This window comes from Triticum aestivum, chromosome 5A (genome assembly GCF_018294505.1).
Source record: "Triticum aestivum cultivar Chinese Spring chromosome 5A, IWGSC CS RefSeq v2.1, whole genome shotgun sequence".
Lineage (NCBI taxonomy): Eukaryota > Viridiplantae > Streptophyta > Magnoliopsida > Poales > Poaceae > Triticum > Triticum aestivum.
Window position 1 is genome coordinate 56,620,835 of NC_057806.1, and position 21,102 is coordinate 56,641,936.

Sequence of the window (21,102 nt, forward strand, 5' to 3'; positions counted from 1 at the left end):
ACTTTCCTTGCCAGTGGTTTGATGAGAGGATAAAATCCCTCCGGGAGGTCATGGACCTGCATCCAAATCTCCATCGTGTCAAGTTTGATCAGCGATGGTTTTGTGAAACCGTCATATTCAGCCAAGATCACAGCGTTGCCCTTGTAATTCCAGGGACCTTCATCCATGGCACGCTCCCAATCACCTAGGCATGCGAATTGCAAAGTATAAAGATTCTCCTCAAGTGGGCGGATCTGGACTGGCTTGGCTAGATCCCATGTAGCTCGCATAGTTTTGAAGAAGCCATATTGGCTATACTTCTTCTCCGTGTGGACACGCGCTATGGCCATCCAACGAGTCGCCGCCGGCGGCGGCGGATCTTCCTTTTCAACCACCACGTCATCCATGTCCTCCTCTTGGAGGCCCAACTCGCTCATCATTGCCTCCAAGTCCGGCTCTGCTCTGGAATTCGAAGCTCGTGTAGACATCTTTGTTTCCTCTGACCCGAGATAAGATTGAAAACGGGTGCCGTGACAAAACCCTAGCAGCCTCCACGCCGAGACCAACCCGCGTCTACCCGCAGAGATACGACTAGCGCCTGCGGTATGGACGTAGGTGACCGGCGAAGGTAGAGGGAGGGTAGACGAAACCCTACGGTGGCGCTCAAGTCGCCGCCGAGGGAAGAGAAACCCTAACTTGAGGGGAGACTAACGAATAGAACAGATGGCTGTGTGGCTGTGTGGTGGGAGGCACCAGATGGCCCGCTGGTGAGGAATTATTCTACAAAATAAAACATCATGTTTTATTTAATCATGTAGGAAAACCATCAAAATAATTGATGCTAGAGAGAAATAACATGAAGAAAAACCACTTGCAGGGGTTTTTAACCTTAAAACCTCATGTTAATACGCACACGATCTGGCCGCACGGGCGATTTATGCTTTTGCGTACAAGTATTACCTAGAAAGCTATGTAGACCGATGTATCGTTCTGCATTTTTTTCTAACGCATTATGCATTGATTTTTAGTTTTTTCCAAGTTCATGTTTAGTTTTATGGCACGCAAATTTTTCCATTTAGAAAATACAATAATTAACAATATGCAATTACTATGTTTGTAGATATGTAAGGATAATTTACACAAGATTTTTTTAATATCTGTTGTGCATTTTCTAAAAAGATGTGGAACATTTTTTTAAATACATATTTTCAACTTTTGAATGCATGACAAACATTTTTCAAAACCACATTATATTTTTTAATACATCTAAACATTTTCCAAAAGCATGTTAAACATTTTTCAAGTACGCAAACAATTACTTCAAGTTTGTAATTTTTTCTTACAACTCTTGTTTCAAATGGTAAAGATAATATCAAAAATAGAAAACATGAACCTGAAAAAATAAGAAGAAAATTTGCACGGGCCCATACGAGCGCCATATATAGAAAATATTCTTGAAGAGGTACATAGCAACGAAAGCGGATTTTTGGCGCACGGTGACCACTGAGCATGTTTTTTTTGGCAGGTTAAAAACTGCCAATTAAAATTTTCACCGAAGTTACTTTTTTTCACACAAAAACGTATGCATGTGCTCTAAGTGACTGTAAAAATTCATTTGAAATTATGGTATACTAGCACACATACCCATGTGTTGCAACGGGATAATAAAATTACATGCTTCTAGCTCAATATAAGAATGGATCAAGACCCCCACACAACCGTATTCTCTAGTTCAGCATGTCACCCTTTAATTAGAGTCAAACCACTAGATTATGTTGTATTGGCACGTGCCCACAATCTCTTTGAATTACAATTAACCAGCATATTCTTTTTTTATTGGCATATGAAAGCTATCACCGTTAATAATTTATGGCACCCCTTATTCTGAACAAGCCGACTTAGCTCGATGTGCGAGATGCGGAGCTGGCCCAGGATGGGAGTGATCTAACTCATGACCTTAAAGACCCGACTACATGTTGCTAGCCACTCAGACAAACATGTCCTACTATGGTCAGCGTGAACATTAAAGAATATAATGCAACGCCCGCTTCAAAACATTTTTATTTATTTTTTAATCTTTTCAGACATTGATTACTATCAACTGCCAAATATACTTGGCAACATGAACAATTTTCAAAATTACAAATATTTTTTTGAAAATTCCGTACATTTTAAAAAACATGAACAAAATTTTGAATGGAACATTTGTTGAAATTCACAAACATTTCTTAAAAGCATGAAGATTTTATAAAGTATGATATTTTTTAATTTGTTTACAATTTTGTAAAATGGGAACATATTTTGAATAGATAGCATAAATTTAGAAAATGTGTCTTTTAATGCAAAAAACATTTTCAACTTTCTCAACATATCACTAAAAGAAGAATATTTTTCAAAATTTTAATATTTTTTAAATATTCAAAAAGTTCATAAAACACAAATATTTTTTCAAATTTTTTTAATAATTTTTAAAATTCGGAATACAAACAAATAAAATAGTAAATATTTTTTATAATGAACACAACTTTGGAATTCATAACATGAATTACCGAATATAATTGGCAACGTGAAAAATCTTCCAAATTACGACCAATTGTTTTTGCAAATTCCATAGATTTTAAGACAAAGATAGAACAAAAAATTTGAACGGAACATTTCCGGAAATTCACATAAATTTCTTAAAACACGAACCTTAACAAAAAAAATACGATTATTTTTAAGTTGTGAACAATTTTTTAAAACGGCTATATGTTTTGAAAATTCGGAAGAATTTTGAAAAATGTGTTTCTTTAATGCAAACATTATTTTCAATTTTTGCACATATCACTAGAACAAAATATTTTTCGAATTTGGAACATTTGTCAAATGATTTTTTTAAGTCTTGCTGTTTTTTAAAATAAGAACATTTTTTAGAAAAATAGGAGTATTTTTCAAATTTTGAACAATTATTGGCATGAAAAAAGAAATCCATACATTTTTAGAATAGGAACAAATTTTTTTAATTCGTAAGATTTTACGAAATTTTGAATAAAAATTTAAATTTCAAATATTTTTTGGAAATTTTGAATTTCGGAGAAAAAGTGAAAAGTGGACCTAGAAAGGGAAAAGTAAAAAAAGAAACATGAACTACAAAGTGAAAGAAACAAAAAAGAAATATTGAAACAGAGCACAAACAGAAATGGGCCGCCGACTCTTGGACGCCCTGTGCGTAACTGAACTATTTGTCGCACTGTTCGGGAAATATTTATTTTTGTTGCTGCGTGGGCAGGGAAAACTGGGCTGACTTTACTGGGCATAGCTCGCGCGGCCCACACATGTAATTCTGCAGAAATCATTTTTCCTTTGCTAATAGACGACGAAAAAAATTTAATACCACCTTGGATAGGAAAAAAAACTTTTAATGGTGAACGGATGGAAAAATTGGTGCAACGCACCTTGCTTTATTAGTAGGTATAGATATAGATATAAATATAGATATAGATTATACCCTGCAATAAAAACCAAAATCTAGCCAAAAAATAAGCTGATTTTTGCATGTATTTGTCTTTTTTGCATGTCTCACATACAAACAGAGATTTTGATGAAAAATCGCAGAATATATTACACTTCCACGTGTGCATGAAGATTTTTAATTTTTGTATTGTAAAATACGTTTCTTTGGTCAGTTTGGTGCTCAGAAGGTACCTTTTGCATAGCAACGCAATACATATAGTTCGACCTCGTGAATGTCCACTGAGCAGATTTTGTTGTGGTGGGCAGACTGCGTACAATGAAATCTGACACCGTGAGGTCCCAGGATAGATCCTACGTTGTGCAATTCATTTTTACTGTTGTTTGTTTGACATAGAGCTTTCCATTATACTGGTAGCAGAGGGCAATTTACTTTAGTCGCTAAATTGACCGCAGAGAACAAGTTAAGACACTTCTAGTGTATTTAACTCATCTATAAATCATCATGACAGAAAAAAGGATGAAATTGATTGATCCCATTATACTGGTAGCAGATCCCTAATTACATGGCTTGATTGTAGGTAAGCCAGCTATCTACGTTACATATATGGCTGTTTTTTTTAATAATCAAGGAAAGTGTGGAACATCCAAATACAAGTGCGAGCCTAGGGAGCGCACGGAACGCACGCGACATCCGCGGATGAACTTCCTGAACCGCGCGCCCTAGCCCAGCATGACCTCGGCCGGCGTCGCCGTAGAGCTCGCGCTGCTCACGGAGCGGAGCAACCTCTGGGACGCGCCACCCTCACCCTGCCCGAGCGCGCCGCCTCGCCGCCGAGGCTCCCGGCGCGCCGCAGCAGCTCGTACTTGGTTAGGATCAGCCGCGCGGTGAGGAAACACCACAACGCCTGGACGCCATGGACTCCTGGTAAATCTCAGCGTCTCGATGAATCAGTACCTCCTGTTTCTGTTTGCGATGGTGAATTGGAATCGAGACCCAGTGTTTTGATTTTTGGTGTCGCTGAAGTGGTTCGTGTCCTAGGCTCCTAGCGTCCGGATCACGTCCCCGACATCGACTCTCGTCGTTCCACTCGTCGACCCCGACCCCAGGACGATGAACCCGGTTCGAGGGTCGCTGCTTCGTTTCCCGATCCCGGCAACTAGTCCAAAGTCAGGGAAATAAGATAGGCATATAGCAGTACAAGTCTTTCTAGAGATCCGCGCTTGCTTCTCCTATGTTCTGTAATCTTTGGAATATGGTAAGTACTTCAGACTTTCTATTCTTTTTGGCCCATTTTAGTTTCTTTGATCAGACTTAACTGTGGCCTTGGGTACGACTGAATAAATTAGATGTTCATTTTGATGGTCTTGCTGCTTGCATCTGTATCCTCACAGGTCACCGCATAGAAAGTGTTTGTTTTAGACTGATTAGATATCATAAATTAAAGGCCGTATGTTCAGATTTTAGTGTACATTGGATTGCTCCCCATGCATATGAGAGTTGCAAACTGCGGGGATGCTAATGTATATCGTGCGGAGCGAGGCAGGTAAAACAGTTTTTATCTATTTAAAGAAACATATATGTCTACCTATTACATTATCCCTTTGGGTGGAGGCAACACTTTCTTTTTTCTTAGGTTGGGATGGTTGCCCTCCACTGTACTGTACTGTAGAAGGTCTGGAGGCAACAGAAATGATAGATTTTGGTCAGTTCTGAACTTCTGATAGGCAATGCACCATAGCAGGCCTAACATTCTATTCATTTTATTGTGTCTTAACTAATATATTACTGCTCTCTAGAAGGTAATAAAATGTCCGTCATATGATTAGTCGTACATGGTATTTCAGGCACTGGAAAAGTTGTGTTTCAAATATCAAAGGCCCATTTATTACTGGAAAGTTATTTTTCTGTCACAACAAATCCTTGTAGAATTGACAATTGAGGTATGATTAATATACTTCTGCCTTAGGTTTGTTCGCTCCTATGGTACATACTGTTTCTTGCTTAACGATTTTCCCTATCTAACCTAGCATAATACAATAACTACATTTTACACTGATGATACATCAATGAATGCACAATTTTGTCATTATTTTCAGGCCAGTTTCAGTTTGACAACTACAAGTAATATTTCCTTGCGAAGTCACTTAATTCTTCCAGTGACCAAGACTGAATTCTACATCAAGGACCAAGAAAAATATATGTATGGCCATATATTGGTATGTTCTTATTTTCCATAGTATCAATTGTAAAGTTTGGATATTTGTTTGACTGTGCAATTGAAAATGAAATAACGAACACTAATATTTTGACACTAACATACTGCTTGGTACTAAAATAGAGATCCATTAAGAATGTCTTCAAATTGTTTTTGCAGTTACATATATAAATGTTTTGAGTTGTTAGATGAGTTTTAACGGATGCTGCCTTTAGTGGAAAAAAAGTAAATGATGTTTGTTTAATGTGTATCTCAGCTGATCGGAAACAAATAGTAACTTTGAATTCTCTATACAGGCACCTCTGCCATTTGTCGCCTTCTATTTTCATGCACTATATAGTAATTATTAAGGTTTTTATATCGAACATGTCATCTCTATAGTCGATGTTTTTTTACCAGACTAGCATAACATCATAACATCAGTAGTTAAACAATTTGTACAAAAAATCAAGTACTCCCTCTGTAAAGAAATATAAGAGCATTTAGACCCCTCTGTAAAGAATTATAAGAGCGTTTAGATCATAGAGGGAGTACATAAAAAAATTATTAGCTTATTTTCCTGCTGCAATGCGTGGGGTATTATCTAGTATTGGGGAATGGAGAGAGATGCAGCCTCAAGCTAGAGAGTCGGAGGAGTAATAATTTGTCGAAGAGGAAATCGCTAGATTGACTCATCAATTACGGCAGACGGCAGAATAGGAAGCGGCGCTCGCTCCAGTGACCGAGGGTATGCGGTATGCGTGTAGCGGGAGAGGAAATGCAAGAATCTCAAAGGTTTAGGTCTCCTTTGGTTTGGAGGAATTTTGTAGGATTTACATAGGATATGATTTCTATAGGAAAAATTCCTTTAGAGCTCTTTGGTTTGTAGAAATGAAATCTTATTCCTATGAAGGAATTCTTCCTATCCCCCACATTTCATAGGAAAATAAACATTAGCTTAGACTTAATGGAAAAAATTCCTATGGTATGAATCAAAGGGCATCTCCTTTTCTATTCCTATGCATAGGATTTGAGATACATGTCATCTCATTTCCTATGACTTTTCTATTCCTATGATTTTCTAATCCTATGAATGAAAAGAAGCCTTAGGAGTGGTCCAAGTGGATGTGAATTGGACATGGGAGAGAAAAAATAGATAGGGAGAGCAACGGAATCACCAAAGAAAATCAGCGAGTTCTATGCCTTTCCTTTTCTACTCCACACATGGCCCACCCGGGAAGGTAAACAGGCAGACAAATTGCAAAGTGTGGGCTGGATGATGTTGCACGGGCTCAATCGTGGGAGAAAAACGTTGTGGTCGGCCTAGGATAATTAAGTGTGTGGCCATCCTGAGTGGATGCTCCTTTTGATAACTGAACGCTAATGTGGCAGTGGTGGGTCTCTTCTGTAAGCATGTAGCAAACGCCGATGTGGCTTGGCTGGTGATGTGGATGGTTTGCATGTTTAAACAAATAGGATTCCAATCCTATGAATGAAAGGAAGCCTTAGGAGTGGTCCAAGTGGATGTGAATTGGACATGGGAGAGAAAAAATAGATAGGGAGAGCAACGAATCACCAAAGAAAATCAACGAGTTCTATGCCTTTCCTTTTCTACTCCACACATGGCCCGCCCGGGAAGGTAAACAGGCAGACAAATTGCAAAGTGTGGGCTGGATGATGTTGCACGGGCTCAATCGTGGGAGAAAAACGTTGTGGTCGGCCTAGGATAATTAAGTGTGTGGCCATCCTGAGTGGATGCTCCTTTTGGTAACTGAACGCTAATGTGGCAGTGGTGGGTCTCTTCTGTAAGCATGTAGCAAACGCCGATGTGGCTTGGCTGGTGATGTGGATGGTTTGCATGTTTTTAAACAAATAGGATAGTGGGGATGAATCTCTTAGGTATATAGGATATATACACATGTGTATGTTCTGCTGCAGATTGATACATTAAATCAGCATAAATGAATTCAGACATTTGTTATTATATTCACCGGCGAGCCGTTGTTTTGGATATATACACATATAAATCAGGGCTACACCACCCTTCATGGCCTTGAGTGGTCGAACAAGTAAATATATTTTTTCATTATATAAGGGTGGTGTCTTCACTGCCTTAGGCTGGACGGTTCAGTATTTAGTAGCAAACCATTCAATACTTATAAAAAAGCAAACGTACTGTATTAACATAACATAAAAGGGAAAATGGAAATAACTTAGCGTGAATATCAGTAAGGTTAAGAAATATCCAGAAAAAAGAAAGTCAGATTCCCCTATTTAATATATTACGACAAGAAATTGAGATTGTATTGAAATGTGATAAATCTGATGCGTTTTAACAAGGCAAGTGATCATACGAATCACAAATTTGATTTCATTAAATATATTGTGAATCAACTAGGTGATTCACAAACGGATTTCATGATGTCTGTTTCCTTATAAACAACTATATATTGCTTGTGCGTTGTATCATCCAAACCAAACCGCTCGTGAACAACTCCTTCGATATCATGCCATTCCAGCGTCCTTTGTCCTCTCGCTTCAACAACGAGAGGGCTGAGGATCAGCATGAATATCAGGAAGAAACGACGCAACTGTACCCTGATGTTCTGGTTCAACCGGAAGATGAGCAAGAACCTAGGTCACCAGAGGTTTGCATCTTCACCTTACAAACAAATCCTCATGTTGGTGAGGGAACCGCACCAAAGTCTAAAAAACTTTACATTACAAGTTATATAAGTGGTTCTTGCTCATCTTCCGGGTGCAGTTGTGTCGTTTCTTTCTGATATTCATGCTGATCCTCAGCCCTCTCGTTGTTGAAGCCAGAGGAAAAGTCAGAGGACGACATGACAAAGGATGCTGGAATGGCATGATATCAAAGAAGTTGTTCACGAGCGGTCTGGTTTGGGTGATGCAATGCATAGACAATATATAGTTGTTTATAAGGAAACAGACATCACGAAATCCGTTTGTGAATCAACACAGTTGATGTGTTGATTCACAATATATTTAATGAAATCAAATTTGTGATTCGTATGATCACTTGCCTTATTAAAACGCATCGGATTTATCATATTTCAATACAACCCCAATTTCTTGCCATAATATATTAAATAGGGGAATCTGACTTTCTTCTTTTAGGATATTTCTTAACCATACTGATATTTACGCTAAGTTATTTTCATTTTCCCTTTTATGTTATGTTAATACCGTACGTTTGCTCTTTTTAAAAGTATTGAACGGTTTGCTACTAAGTATTGAAGCGTCCAGCCTAAGGCAGTGAAGACACCACCCTTATATAATGAAAAAATATATTCAGTTGTTCGACCACTCAAGACAATGAAGGGTGGTGTAGCCCTGATTTATATGCACATATATCTGAAACAACGGCTCGCCGGTGAATATAACAACAAAGGTCTTAATTCATTTATGCTGATTTAATGTATCAATCTGCGGCAGAACACACAGATGAGTATATATATATTAAGAACAATATAACCGCAGCGAAAGCGGGCCCTCACAACGATTTGGATTTTCGGCCGTGCGTTTTATTGATCTGGTCATTTATGTCCGTCGGATGCTTGTAGGGCGCTGCTTGCCTGCTATCCTAGGGCAGCTACTCCCCTGACTTTTTGGGGCCCCTCTCATTGATAGGGCCAGTAAGCGAGCGACCCATCGGTAGAGCAACTCCCTTCGCTCCGTACCCTGCCGACTGCCTTCCATGCCGCAACCCCTCCGTAATCTTATCGTGGTGGCGGCGACCACGAGGAACAACACCGCTGCCGCGGCTGCGCCTAGCGCATTCGTGCCTCTGTCCGCCGCTTCCCAGGTACGAACACGATCCTCTCTTCATCACTCCCTCGCGCGTGTTTCTCTCCGTTTCTTGCGGTTTCTGACGACGATCCGCCCGGTGGATGCGCGTGTTGACCTGCAGGGGTGGGTAGAGTAGCCATGGAGGTGGACGTGCAAGCTGCCACCCAAGATCTTTCCCTTATCATTCTCAATCTGGCAGCCCTGGGTTCTTCCTTGATGACAGACTTGCAGGTACTTCTCACCTGCTTCAGTCTAATCATAGTGGTTTATTTTCCATTGTTCAGGTTGTGGATAAAGAGAAGAGGAAGCAAGTAGCGTAGGAGATGGGCGATGCAATGAGAGCACTGGATAATAGAGCAATGGATTCAAAGCAAGACATGGACATACTTGCCGCTTTTAGAAGAGATGCGGACCATGAAGTACGATATGGGCATCTTGCCATTCTCTTTTTCTCGAATACGCACGAGTATGCGTACTATATATATTAAAGAAGGAATGGAGTGAAAGAGCCCCTCCACGACATTGTTACACGAGTTTACATGCACAACATCGCCACATCTACCCCTACTCTCTACTCCCTACTCGTAAGCTAACTTGCCGCACTAGCCCCCCATGCCACCTGGTTAAAGAAGTCGGCAAGGTCGCCTTTAAATAGACCCGCTTGTTTCCAATTCCGTCCCAACTCCGTGAAGCAACAGAGCACATGATTTATCAATGGTGCAGCTCCCTTGAACACAATTGCATTGCGATGTTTCCAGATCTCCCACATGGCTAGAATACGTAAAGCATTGAGCATCCTCTTGTGTGCCTCATTGGTGTTTTGGGTCGTGCACCATCCCAAGAGCGTGTGATTCATCGTGGGCTCCCATCACGGCTTGCCCATAGCCTAGAAATCTCAGCCCAAAGCTATCTAGCAAAGACGCGTTGTATGAGTAGATGATCGATGCTTTCCTCCTGGTTGCACAGTGGGTAATGGTCCTGATGGTCGAGGTCTCTCCTTGCCAGGCGGCCGGAGGTCCAGCATCTATTCTGCAGGGCCAGCCACGCAAAAAAACGGCAATGTAGCGGAGCCCTAGCTTTCCATGTGAATTCTGCCGTTGGATCAACTTCCTGTCCCCAAAACTTTGCTGCATAAGCAGATCTTGTGGTGAAAGTGCCATTCGTCTCCCAGGACCACACGACCTCGTCCTGCTGCGTCTGATCCAACTCCATGCCAGCAGTCCATGTCCACAAGGTGAGGTATTCATGTAAGGTAGCTGAGTTTACCTCTGGGTCCACATCCCGTGCCCACGCATTATCTTGAGGTGCCCTAGCGACCATGCAGGTTGCTCTCGTTCGGGGCCGCACCCGAGCATGAATGTTGGGTGCAATATCTGCCACATAGTATCCGTCCAGCCATCTATCTTCCCAAAATATAGTGCTCTGGCCATTGCCCACAACTGATCTCGCCACAGAGCTAACTAGCTGACGTGCCTCCTGCTGTACTTGGATTTGGAATTCCGCACAGGGTCATTCCTTGTCATACTTTCGTAACCACGGCCACCACGCTTGCAAAGCGGTGTTTAGTCACTGAAGATTGGGGATGCCAAGGCCTCCCGCCCATTTTGGCGAGCACACTTTCTCCCAGGCCACGGCGTAGTTTCCATCGTGTGCACTTGCCTCGGCACACCAAAGGAAGCCACAGCAAATTTTATTCAAAGCTGCAATTGTCTTCTTTGGCAGGTCCAGGGCCAGCATTGCGTGTAGGGGCATCGCACAGAGAACTGATTGAATCAGCAGTAACCTCCCACTCTTGGGTATTTTGGTTGCCTTCCACCTTGGCAGCGCGCCAGCCAATTGATCCACAAGGTATGAGAGCTGCGCAGCAGATTGCTTTCTCAGGGTGAGGGGAAGGCCTAGATATTTGCAGGGGAAGGAACCGCTAGGGCAGCCAAGGGTCCGTTCCACCATTTCCATAGTCTCGTCCGAGCATCTAATCGGGAACGCTGCACCTTTTGCAAGGTTTACCTTGAGCCCTGAGGCCTCTCCAAAGATCTTCAGGAGCAGAGCGCAAGTAGATAGGTCCAGCTCATTCGGTTTGGTGAAAAAGACCACATGATCGGCGAACATTGATAGACGATGCTTCATCCCAGATCTTGCTAGAGGAGCAAGCAGGCCCCTTGAGGTTGCGAGCTCAAACATGTGGTGCAAGGGCTCCATGATCATGATAAATAGCATAGGGGATATCGGATCACCCTGCCTCAGCCCAATGCGATTTGAGATTGGCCTTCCTGGGGTTCCATTTACCATGATCCGTGTGGACGATGTCGATAGCAGCCCGCAGATCCAGTCCACCCAGCGAGCCCCAAAACCCATAGCATGCAGCACTTCCACTAGGAAAGGCCATTGCACCGAGTCGAACGCTTTCGACATATCCAATTTGAGCTTCTCTTAAGTTCAGTTAACCTGTAATTCAACATGCACATGAAGGTACGATCCGACTACTGACATTGTTTTATTGTGATGTTTACAGTCTAGACATGTTGGAGTCTCCATTGACCAGATGCATGAAATTTTGAAGCATTCCTCTCATCAAAAGGCAAGATCTAACATACTTTGTTTTCTGTATATCTGATATACATGTCTTGCGATTTCACATTTTGGGTAATATGTAGATTATTTTGCCTATGGCATGGTGGTCCTGCGGCATTATCTTCTTAAAATCTTTTCTCTCTAATATTGGTCATTTTGTGTGCGCTTGTAGGAGGATAAAATAGTAGTAGAACTAGATGAAGAAGACGAAGAAATCATCAAATCAATCACTTTTAGAGTATCCTCTATGTCAACTTTTATATGTACCTGCATGTGCAAACTTGTATTTAAAACTATTACTAACCCTGTCATACTGTTGGTTATTGCATAACTCGAAAGATTTATGTTAAACAGATCGGAGAGGTCGATGGAGATGTTGAAGCGGTTACAGGAGGAAAAAAATAGTAGTAGAACTAGATGAAGAAGACGAAGAACTCACCAAATCAATAAATTTTAGAGTATCCTCTATGTCAACTTTCATATGTACCTGCATGTGCAGACTTGTATTTGAAATTATTTCTAACCCTTTCATACTGTTGGTTATTGCAGAACTCGAAAGATTATGTTAAACGGATCAAAAAGGTCGACGGCAACGATGAAGATTTTGGTATACTAGGACAGTCAAGTGTCATGTCAAAGGTACTTGTCTTGCAGTATTGTGGTTCCTGCCTTTTCTTCTTTTCTGTTTGTATTTCATATTGTATGTTCTATGGTCTAGACTAAGGAGGTGCTTATTTGTATATTACCGCTTCTCACAGTGCTGAGAGGCTAAATTACTCTGCCCTGCCTTTTTTTATGAATTTGGTTGGGCTTCGAATTCGATCGTGGGTTGACCTGGGTGTGCCTCTTTCTCTGTAGGGTTTGGGTTCTAGGCGAGGTTTGTGCTCGGGAAGGGATCCGGCAAACGCATCGCGGTGCAGCCAACCGGCGACATGGTCATGTGCGCCAGGCCAAGGGGTGCAGGACCATGACTCTGCTTCTCTCTCTGCCTACTCGTTTGTTCCCTGCACCATAGTTTAGATAGTGTTGAGTTGAGCTGATTTGAGGGAAGTTATTGTGATGCGGGAAGGTTTGGTTGGTGCTAGCTGCCCTACATCATTTTTGTGGGGGTTTTGTGGTCTGTGTTACATACATTAAAAAAATCACCCTTCTAGAAATTAACCGCCACATACTGTTTTCTCCCTGGGCGTCCACTGATCTTCTGCACCAGAGGCATAGTAGCCGTACACCATCTTTGGTAGCTTCTCCTTGGCGAGCTTCTTCTACTTGGGCACATTTGTTATCAGCTCCATACCCCTGCTTGAATAGTTCATTGTCATTTCACACTTCATCTGTCTATAAGCAGTGCAAGCAGCAGTCAAATAAATTCTCCATTTTTTTCTTTCCAAAGATCCACGCGTCAAAATGAACTGAACATTGCCCGCATAGCAATCAGAATGAACTATCTTGTCATAGGTTTTGCTTGTGTATACCACTTTGTAGTTTAGAGTACTAGATGACCTGTCGCGCCATTTGGCGCGTGAGACAAATTTGAAGCAAGAACTAAAAGAGATTACTTTGCTTTTTTTGGTAGCAGACGATGTTGATGTATACTCTTTTGCGAAGTGTCGTCGATCTGTATAAAAATATTTTTTTTCTCATTTTTAATGTATGAAACTGATAAAATTGACACAAAAGCCCAACTGAAATGAAGAACAAAATGCAAATGTTTGAGTTTGCAATTAGAAGATTCAAGACATGATAATATAGAGCATTGTGTCCAGGAGCACTTCTTAGTGATATTGGTCAATGACATCATATACTCCCTCCATTCGAAAAAGCTTGTCCCAAGCTTGTTCTCCAAATGGATGTATCTACCACTAACTTGATGCTACATACATTCATTTGAGGGACAAGCTTTTTTGGATGGAGGGAGTAGTAATTTTGATCTACACACTGAAGTTGCTAAACACAGTCGGTCAGTAAATAATAACACGGATGCATCAAAGGCATATTTCTGTGTAATCAAAATATGGCTGAAAGTTTTTCATGTTGTTCACAAGTCCCTTTGCTTCACTCGTCCAGTGGTCATTGGTGTGGGTGTTGTGTGAAACAATGCCCCTTGCATCTGTTTGTCCACGCACCCTGTAACATGAGAACTATTTGCTTAAGAAACAAAAAGATTAATGCCTTCTCCTAACTACCGACTATATTATGACATGTGCTAAACCATCGAAGTAAAACAATTCAATATTCGCATGGGTACTAACATAGATGAAATAAAACTCCGCATTCAGCACGTCTTAGTAGCATCGCTGCATACTATTGTATGATTATCAGAAGTCTGGCATGCATTGTTAGATCGTGCAAAGTAAAAAGCGCATTGTGAAGCACTGACATTTAACCTAGACAGACAGGGCAAAGATATCAGCAACGGAAACATTGTGAAGCACTTGTGCATCCATAATAAGAGGTGGGAATCTACTGCAGTTTTTATTCACTAAACACAAACAATAAAAGATATTAATAAATATGAGATAATTTTCTCCACTGTGGTTGTTCTATAATAAAGCCCATGGTGTAAATAGAAATAAAAGCATTCTGATCTCCTTCAGTACCTAAATTGCAAAAAAATAATGGGACTACTCAACTTGTTATCTTTGGCTGGAACTAAATTATAGAAAAATAAAATCACATGATTTACATAGATTAATTCTCCCATGTCAGCCTTTTTGAATTTTCATCAAACAACTTGTAGACATAGAGAAACCAAATCTACAAAAACAAAATGAGAAGCTCTATGAGTAGGGGACTGGAAGAGAAGGGGAGGAATCGAGAAGCATTAACATGCGGGGAAGGAGCGGGCGCTGGGCTATGCCACGTGGGCAGCGCAGGGGATGGCGATGGCACTGCCTTTTCGTTTGCTTCGCTGCTGCCCCACGAGCCGAAGAAAGAGAGAAGAAGGAGGAGGTCCTAGATACGCCCGCCCGTTCCAACCCATGTCTCCTCCCCACGCATGCCACCTCCCTTCTCCTCTCTCGCAACCCACTCGCGGCGGAGGCAGCAGGGTAGGGCCCGCACCGCCGTCGCAAAAGAGGGCTAGCGCGCCCGCACCGCCACCGCTAGGGCTGGAATTTGAGTCGAGTCGAGCCAGCTTGGCTCGACTCGCTAGAGCTCGTTTCGTTAACGAGCTAGCTCGACTCAACTCGTTATTATAACGAGCTCAAATCCAAGATTGGCTCGACTCATATAACTCGCGAGCTGACTCGTTTAGCTTGTTAAGCTCGTTAAAGATATAAACATAAAACCCTCAAATATTATAAAAATGATTATGTATATATTAAACATATATATCACTAACAATAGTAATTTCCTTGTAAGGCACGAGTCTTCTAGGCGGTTGGGCCTTCAATGGCTAGGCCTTGTGTTATGCGCCTAGGACATAGGGTGCTGAGTGACTGATCTTTTTTTGTATTGGGAGTGGCTAATCTTTTATACCGAGCCTAACAAGTTACACGAGTACTCGTGAGATTGGCTCGTTTAACTTGGTCTATAAACGATCTTAAACTAAAGCTTGGCTCGACTCGTTATTCTTTGAGTTCGAATCGATTCGAGCCGAGTCACGAGCTACTCGTTTAGCTCACGAGCTTCAAGCTTTTTTTCAGCCCTGGCCACCGCGGAAGACTCCTTTTCCCCTTTTCCATCCTTCTCCCTCTTTTCTCCGCCCGTTTCACTCGCCGTGGCCGATGGACGCACCACCGGAGACCACGGCCACTCCGAAAACGGCGGCGATGAGAAGGCTCGGCCCTTGGCGCAGACCCGCGAGGCGGCACGGCGACGGCAGCAACATTTTTCTCCAACCCGTTTCGGTTTGAGGTACATAGTCTGCTTCTTGCCATCCTTTTTCTCTCTGGATTTGGACTTGGGACGTGTTTCTGACTTCCTGTCTACAGGTTACGGCAGAGGTTTCTTGGTTTCTTCAGACGTCTGCGGGGTAGACCATGCTGCCCGCCGTGAGGGGAGACGCCGCCCCAGGCACGAGCACCGCCGCCGCCGAGAAGCTCGTCCATGGCCATGGGTAAGGTGTCTTGGAGCGATTCTACATCTCGTTTCGTTTGGGGCCGGGTTTCAATCAATGGATTATTCTACTGTTCAATTTCATTATCTGAACGTACGCTGGGAGTAAATGGACGCGCGTGAGAGCTGTGCCTGTGTTCCATTGTTGCTGATGTAATAGCTTTCGATTCATAGGCCTGTCACCGTCGGAAAGTGCAAGAAGAAAGCTCCGAGGAAGATCCACAAAGCCGATAGGGAGAAACATGAGCGCGACCTGCTCAATGATCTCTTCAGTGAACTTGGCGAAATAGGTCAGTTAAATAGGTGTGCATCATGTCTCTGAATTTTGGGGATCATTTCCTTTGGAATGTTGGACCTGAGCATGGGTATGTGTGAATCTGCATCATGTTGTTACCATCCATTTCCATGGCTTTTGGGGTGAGTACAGGGGTTCAGTATGTGTCATGGATTTCCTTAGTAGATCCCAGTGAATGTTTATGCTGATGAAAACGTGTATGAACTCATTCAAAATTAGTAACACATGTCTACATATAAAATTGTGTATTACCTGCATCCATTAATTTCAATCTTTTTCTAATCCATCATGCATGTCACGTCCGATCTCTTGTAGTACATGTTATGTCACATGGTAATTCATAGCAGCACTACAACGCAACAACCAAGCTGGGCGTTGTTCTTTACCAATGCCTGTCTACTTGCTGTCATCTCTAAGACACTAACTGCTCAACTAATCAATGAAATTGTAGCTTTTTAGAAATGCCCAGTTGTACCTCTTAAGTTTCCTGTTGTCATTATTTGCTTCACGTAGCCTGCTGTATTATTTGTCTACCTGATGTCACTTCTAAGTACTAACTACTGAATTGGTTGCAGGTGCTTTTAGTATTCCATTCTCAGTCATACACCATGCCTGGTACTACAGGTCCTGCTACAAAAACTGAGACTTCATCAGTGAAAAAATGCAGGTAAATAAGTTGGACATTGAGTGCTTGGCTTTAATTTGGCTACCTGCCATCAGTTCTAACTGCTAAACTCATTTCAGGTGCTTCAACTTTCACAGGTCTTCCTAATTCTATCTGTTCGAAACCGTCAGTTGCAAATTCAGGTTCTGTCGTCGTACCTCTTGATTCCTATTTTGAAAAAGACCTCTTGACTCCTATGACAAACTATTTTCCAAAACCGTGGAGTTTTCTGACTCTTGCATTTGTTAGGTTATTTCCTTCTTCTACTTGGTTTATGCCCACAATAGTTGCAGGATTGCACTTGCACATAGTGGATCACCTGCACATGTCATTTTTGTTGTATATGTCTTCGCTAAGAACTCCTGGATCTCTAAGAAAATTGTTAGTCTGAGTTTAGGATTTTAATTTCCAATCTGTACAGGCCCATCTTTAAATGTCGACTGTTGCGAGAAGATTATACAAAAGTTGAATAAAGGAATATAAATAATACTTATGCAAGGGTAATACTTTGGTAGTTCCACTGAAGTCAAGCATCTGAGAGCAAGGCTGACAACTGCTGAGCAAGATGATCCTGATAAAACAAGGGCAGCAGACTAAATAGGTAAAGCTTGGTATAACTTGCCACATTTTGACTTAACTTGGGACCCATGACTTCCAATTCTGTCTACCATTTGGCTTCTTGATGTTGCATGGGAACTCCTGGAGCATGTACAGTTGTTCATTGCAAAGTGGGATTTATACATGCCTACGGTTGTCCAATCATGTTTGCTTACTGTATGGTGTATATGCAACGAGGCCCCCTATGAAATTTGGATTTATAGTTTTTTGTTCCAAAAAGTGGAAACATAAACTCCGCCGCTGTAAATTACAAATTATTTTGTTAACTTCCTTTCCAGCACATTTAGGGTGTATGATCTTGTGCATATTACAGGTATAGTGTTGTGCACCAATCTGGTTGATGTTTACATAATCCAAGCAGATTTACCAATTAGAAGAGCCATGTATTATTGTAGTTTTCTCTCTACATCAAGTACACATAAATATAATGCCGTAGAATGTAGTTTCTTTTATTGTTCTGCAGATCTTCCCCGTGAGGCGCTACAGATCAGATGGGCGCTGTCGTGAAGGCCGCGAAGGCGTGGCTGGCGGCATGGGTTAGCCTGTGGGTGGTACCACCGTGCTGCTCTGGACGTGCATTGTGGTGCTGCTCGTGGCGGCTTTCGGAGGGAGACAGAGTGGTATGTGCTTTTCTAAACATATATATTCCTGAAGAACCTTTTTTGTAGTCCCGATGAATTAAGCGATTTGTTCTCTCATGTCTCTTCTCCTTCATTTCTACCTTGATGCAGCAGGACATAGAGAATTTGGGGGCTACTCGGGTTTGGATCAGCAAGCCATGTCCGTTTGGTTTGGCAAAGGCCTTTTATCCTTTTTCTATAATGCCATGAACGTCTCTGAATTTTTACACTACTTCCAGCCGATGCTTAATATTTTTTCCAACATATTTGTGACTGGAGCCCACACATACATAGTCATGGATATGATTTTGTGTTTTGGATCTTGCTATTTCACTAATTTGGAACATGTATATGCAGTTCTAGGCTTCTAGCTAGATGGATTAATAGATATGTTGGACCTATGCATTTTATATTATCCGCATGGATCTATGTTTATTATTTGATGCTCCTCCTTATCCTGGGGAAGAACTTTTGCAAAGAGTTTGTCATTTTTGGAGATATGGATTTGTTGTCACTTCAGCAGTATGCTTTTAGTGCTACAGAGTATGCTGTGAAATTAGATTAGATTGATGATTAGCAATTAACTATAGAACTGTTGGCAGCACCAGTTTAACATATGTTGATTTCAGGCCCATCTTTATTTGCTTTCGAGTTAAACTATGAATTTGAAAACAAAAAAATTATACATTGTTGATGCTAAATTTATCAGTCCTTTTGTTTTGATAATCACCTCCTGCATATGTGTTCCTGGGTAGTTTTCGTACTGCCACAACTTTTGTTGTTTTGGCAGGATAATGTATTTTCTTATGGAAAACACGGATGAGTAATTACATGATACATTATTAATATTAAACTATGTTGTTTCTCTGAAACTAACTTTGTCTTTCAGCTTTGGAAACTGGTGTTCTAACGTTAGTTCCAACAAGAGGGCCACTATAACCACCAACTGGTTTGAGTTTCGTCGCCGTGCCAACATTCACGAAGGAGACGTCTATGCATTTCGTTTCAGGATCACTTCAAAGCGCCGCCTGGTTTTCATCGTGCACCGCCTCTAGATGCACCATCGAAGACGCTGCAGCCCCTGTGTCAATATAATCTAGCACTAAGTACTCTTAATTATGCTCTATCCTGTGATACCCTATGGTTTGCTTTTGGCCCTGTCACAAGCTTTTCAAGACACTAAATCTATCTTGTTGCTTATGTAAAGTGCACTATTCTCAGTCAGATGTTTCATGTTCAGATCCATAATGCCCTTTCTCTGTATATATATTTCTATTTCTACTGCTAAGTTTGTTAATTAAAATAATCATCCCAAACGCTAATTAGAATAGGAAAGAGTGTTAAAGGGTCGACTACAACCATGCACCGCCCAGCTCTCCCTCAAGAGGCGCCCCACGGGTGCGCCTCAACACCTAGTAAATCAATAAGAAAAGACACTAGTAGAAAAAGGGTCAAATGTTCAGCTCACTAGTGCCGGTTTGAATTTGAGCCAGCATTAATATGTCCATTAGTGCCGGTTCCAACGGCTAGGCGGGCCGCTCTCATTAGTACCGGTTCTTGCCGAACTTTTAGCACCGGTTCGTGCCACGAACAGGTACTAATGAGAGTGGTGGCAGGATGTTGTCAGTCTGGGGCCCCATCAGCACCTTTAGTACCGGTTCATGCCACGAACCGGTCCTAAAGGTCGCCCTATATAAACCCTTCGTCCACCCGAGCTCGCTTCTTCCCCCTTTTCCCTCTCCTCTATTCTTCCCTTCCTCTCGAGCTCATCACATTTTTTTCCCAAATTTTGTCAAGATTTGAAGGCCCCCGGCCCATCGGTTCAAATGATCACAAAGGTTAGCAACTTCGTTCTTTCATCTCTCATTGCTAGATTAGCTCTTGCAATGGTTTATATACTGATTAATTTGTGGGTTTTAGTAATTTGGGAGGAATTATATGTGGTAGTATTTGATTTATGTGCAATTTGAGGTCAAAATAACACTTAGTTTGCATATGTAGGTGTGGTTTACTTAGTGCTTTCTAAATCTCCGTCATAACCATCACCGATCGCCCGCACCGTCCCGTCGCCGGCACCATCTTGTGGTGAGCCTCTTGTTCATGAAGTTTTTATATAAAAAATTGATGTTTGTGTGATTTGGATATATAGTTACTCGTATAATTATCTTACCCACACGTTGTTTGTTATACATAATGCCATGGTTTTGATATCCGTCCCCGTCGGCCCTCGTCCTTGTTATGATTCGGATGTGGTATATTCTCTTTTCAAATTATTTGTTGCATTTCGTGTTTATGACAAATTATGCCCATCAAGTTGATAGATATTTTTATGTAGGAGGTATGTGAACCGGAAATTCCATCCGACCCTATTGTCGAGAGGTTAAATTTAGTTGAAAGAGAAAACGAGTATTTGAAAGAAAAATTGAAAAAAATCGAGGAGGAGAAGATGTAATTGGAGTTGCATGTTGCCGATGTCGTCGATGATCACAAGATCAAGATGGAGAAAATGCGCTTGAAGATTAGAAAGATTAGAAAATATGCCATTCATAGTGAGGCTTGGTATCATTATGATGTTGGATCAATTGTTACCTTAGTTGCGATCTTTATGGCATTTGTTGTTGCATTTAAATGCTTTAGCTAGAGAGTTATTTGTTTGTTGCATTTAAGTGTTGTATGAACTTGTATTAATTTGGTCTTTTCGGTGTTGTGTAATGAAGATGAGCCGACAATGGATGTACGATGACCAATGCTCTCCCGAGTTCATTAATGGCGTGCAAACTTTTCTGCTTGCGGCTGAGGCAAACAAGCGGGCGAATGGTTTTATGCATTGTCCATGTGCTG

The 21,102-nt window shown here is 41.5% G+C and overlaps 3 long non-coding RNA genes across 5 annotated transcripts; all 3 read left to right on the forward strand.

Annotated features, from left to right (window-relative positions):
• Nucleotides 1–9,306: 9,306 nt before the first annotated feature.
• On the forward strand, nt 9,307–12,016 carry LOC123106566 (uncharacterized). The gene is made up of 3 exons (XR_006451389.1): nt 9,307–9,453; nt 9,559–9,668; nt 11,950–12,016. It is a non-coding gene; the product is annotated as an uncharacterized lncRNA (long non-coding RNA).
• A 151-nt stretch (nt 12,017–12,167) lies between these two features.
• On the forward strand, nt 12,168–13,333 carry LOC123106567 (uncharacterized). Its single transcript, XR_006451390.1, has 3 exons — nt 12,168–12,466; nt 12,558–12,647; nt 12,867–13,333. It is a non-coding gene; the product is annotated as an uncharacterized lncRNA (long non-coding RNA).
• Nucleotides 13,334–15,605: 2,272 nt separating this feature from the next.
• Nucleotides 15,606–19,500, forward strand: LOC123106569 (uncharacterized). 3 transcript variants are annotated; one of them, XR_006451393.1, is made up of 8 exons: nt 15,606–15,863; nt 15,941–16,065; nt 16,239–16,354; nt 16,935–17,026; nt 17,104–17,166; nt 17,445–17,624; nt 18,105–18,261; nt 18,373–19,500. It is a non-coding gene; the product is annotated as an uncharacterized lncRNA (long non-coding RNA). The 3 variants fall into 3 exon arrangements; XR_006451392.1 differs by having other exon boundaries at nt 17,445–18,261; nt 18,376–19,500; XR_006451391.1 differs by having other exon boundaries at nt 15,607–15,863; nt 17,445–18,261.
• Nucleotides 19,501–21,102: the final 1,602 nt, after the last annotated feature.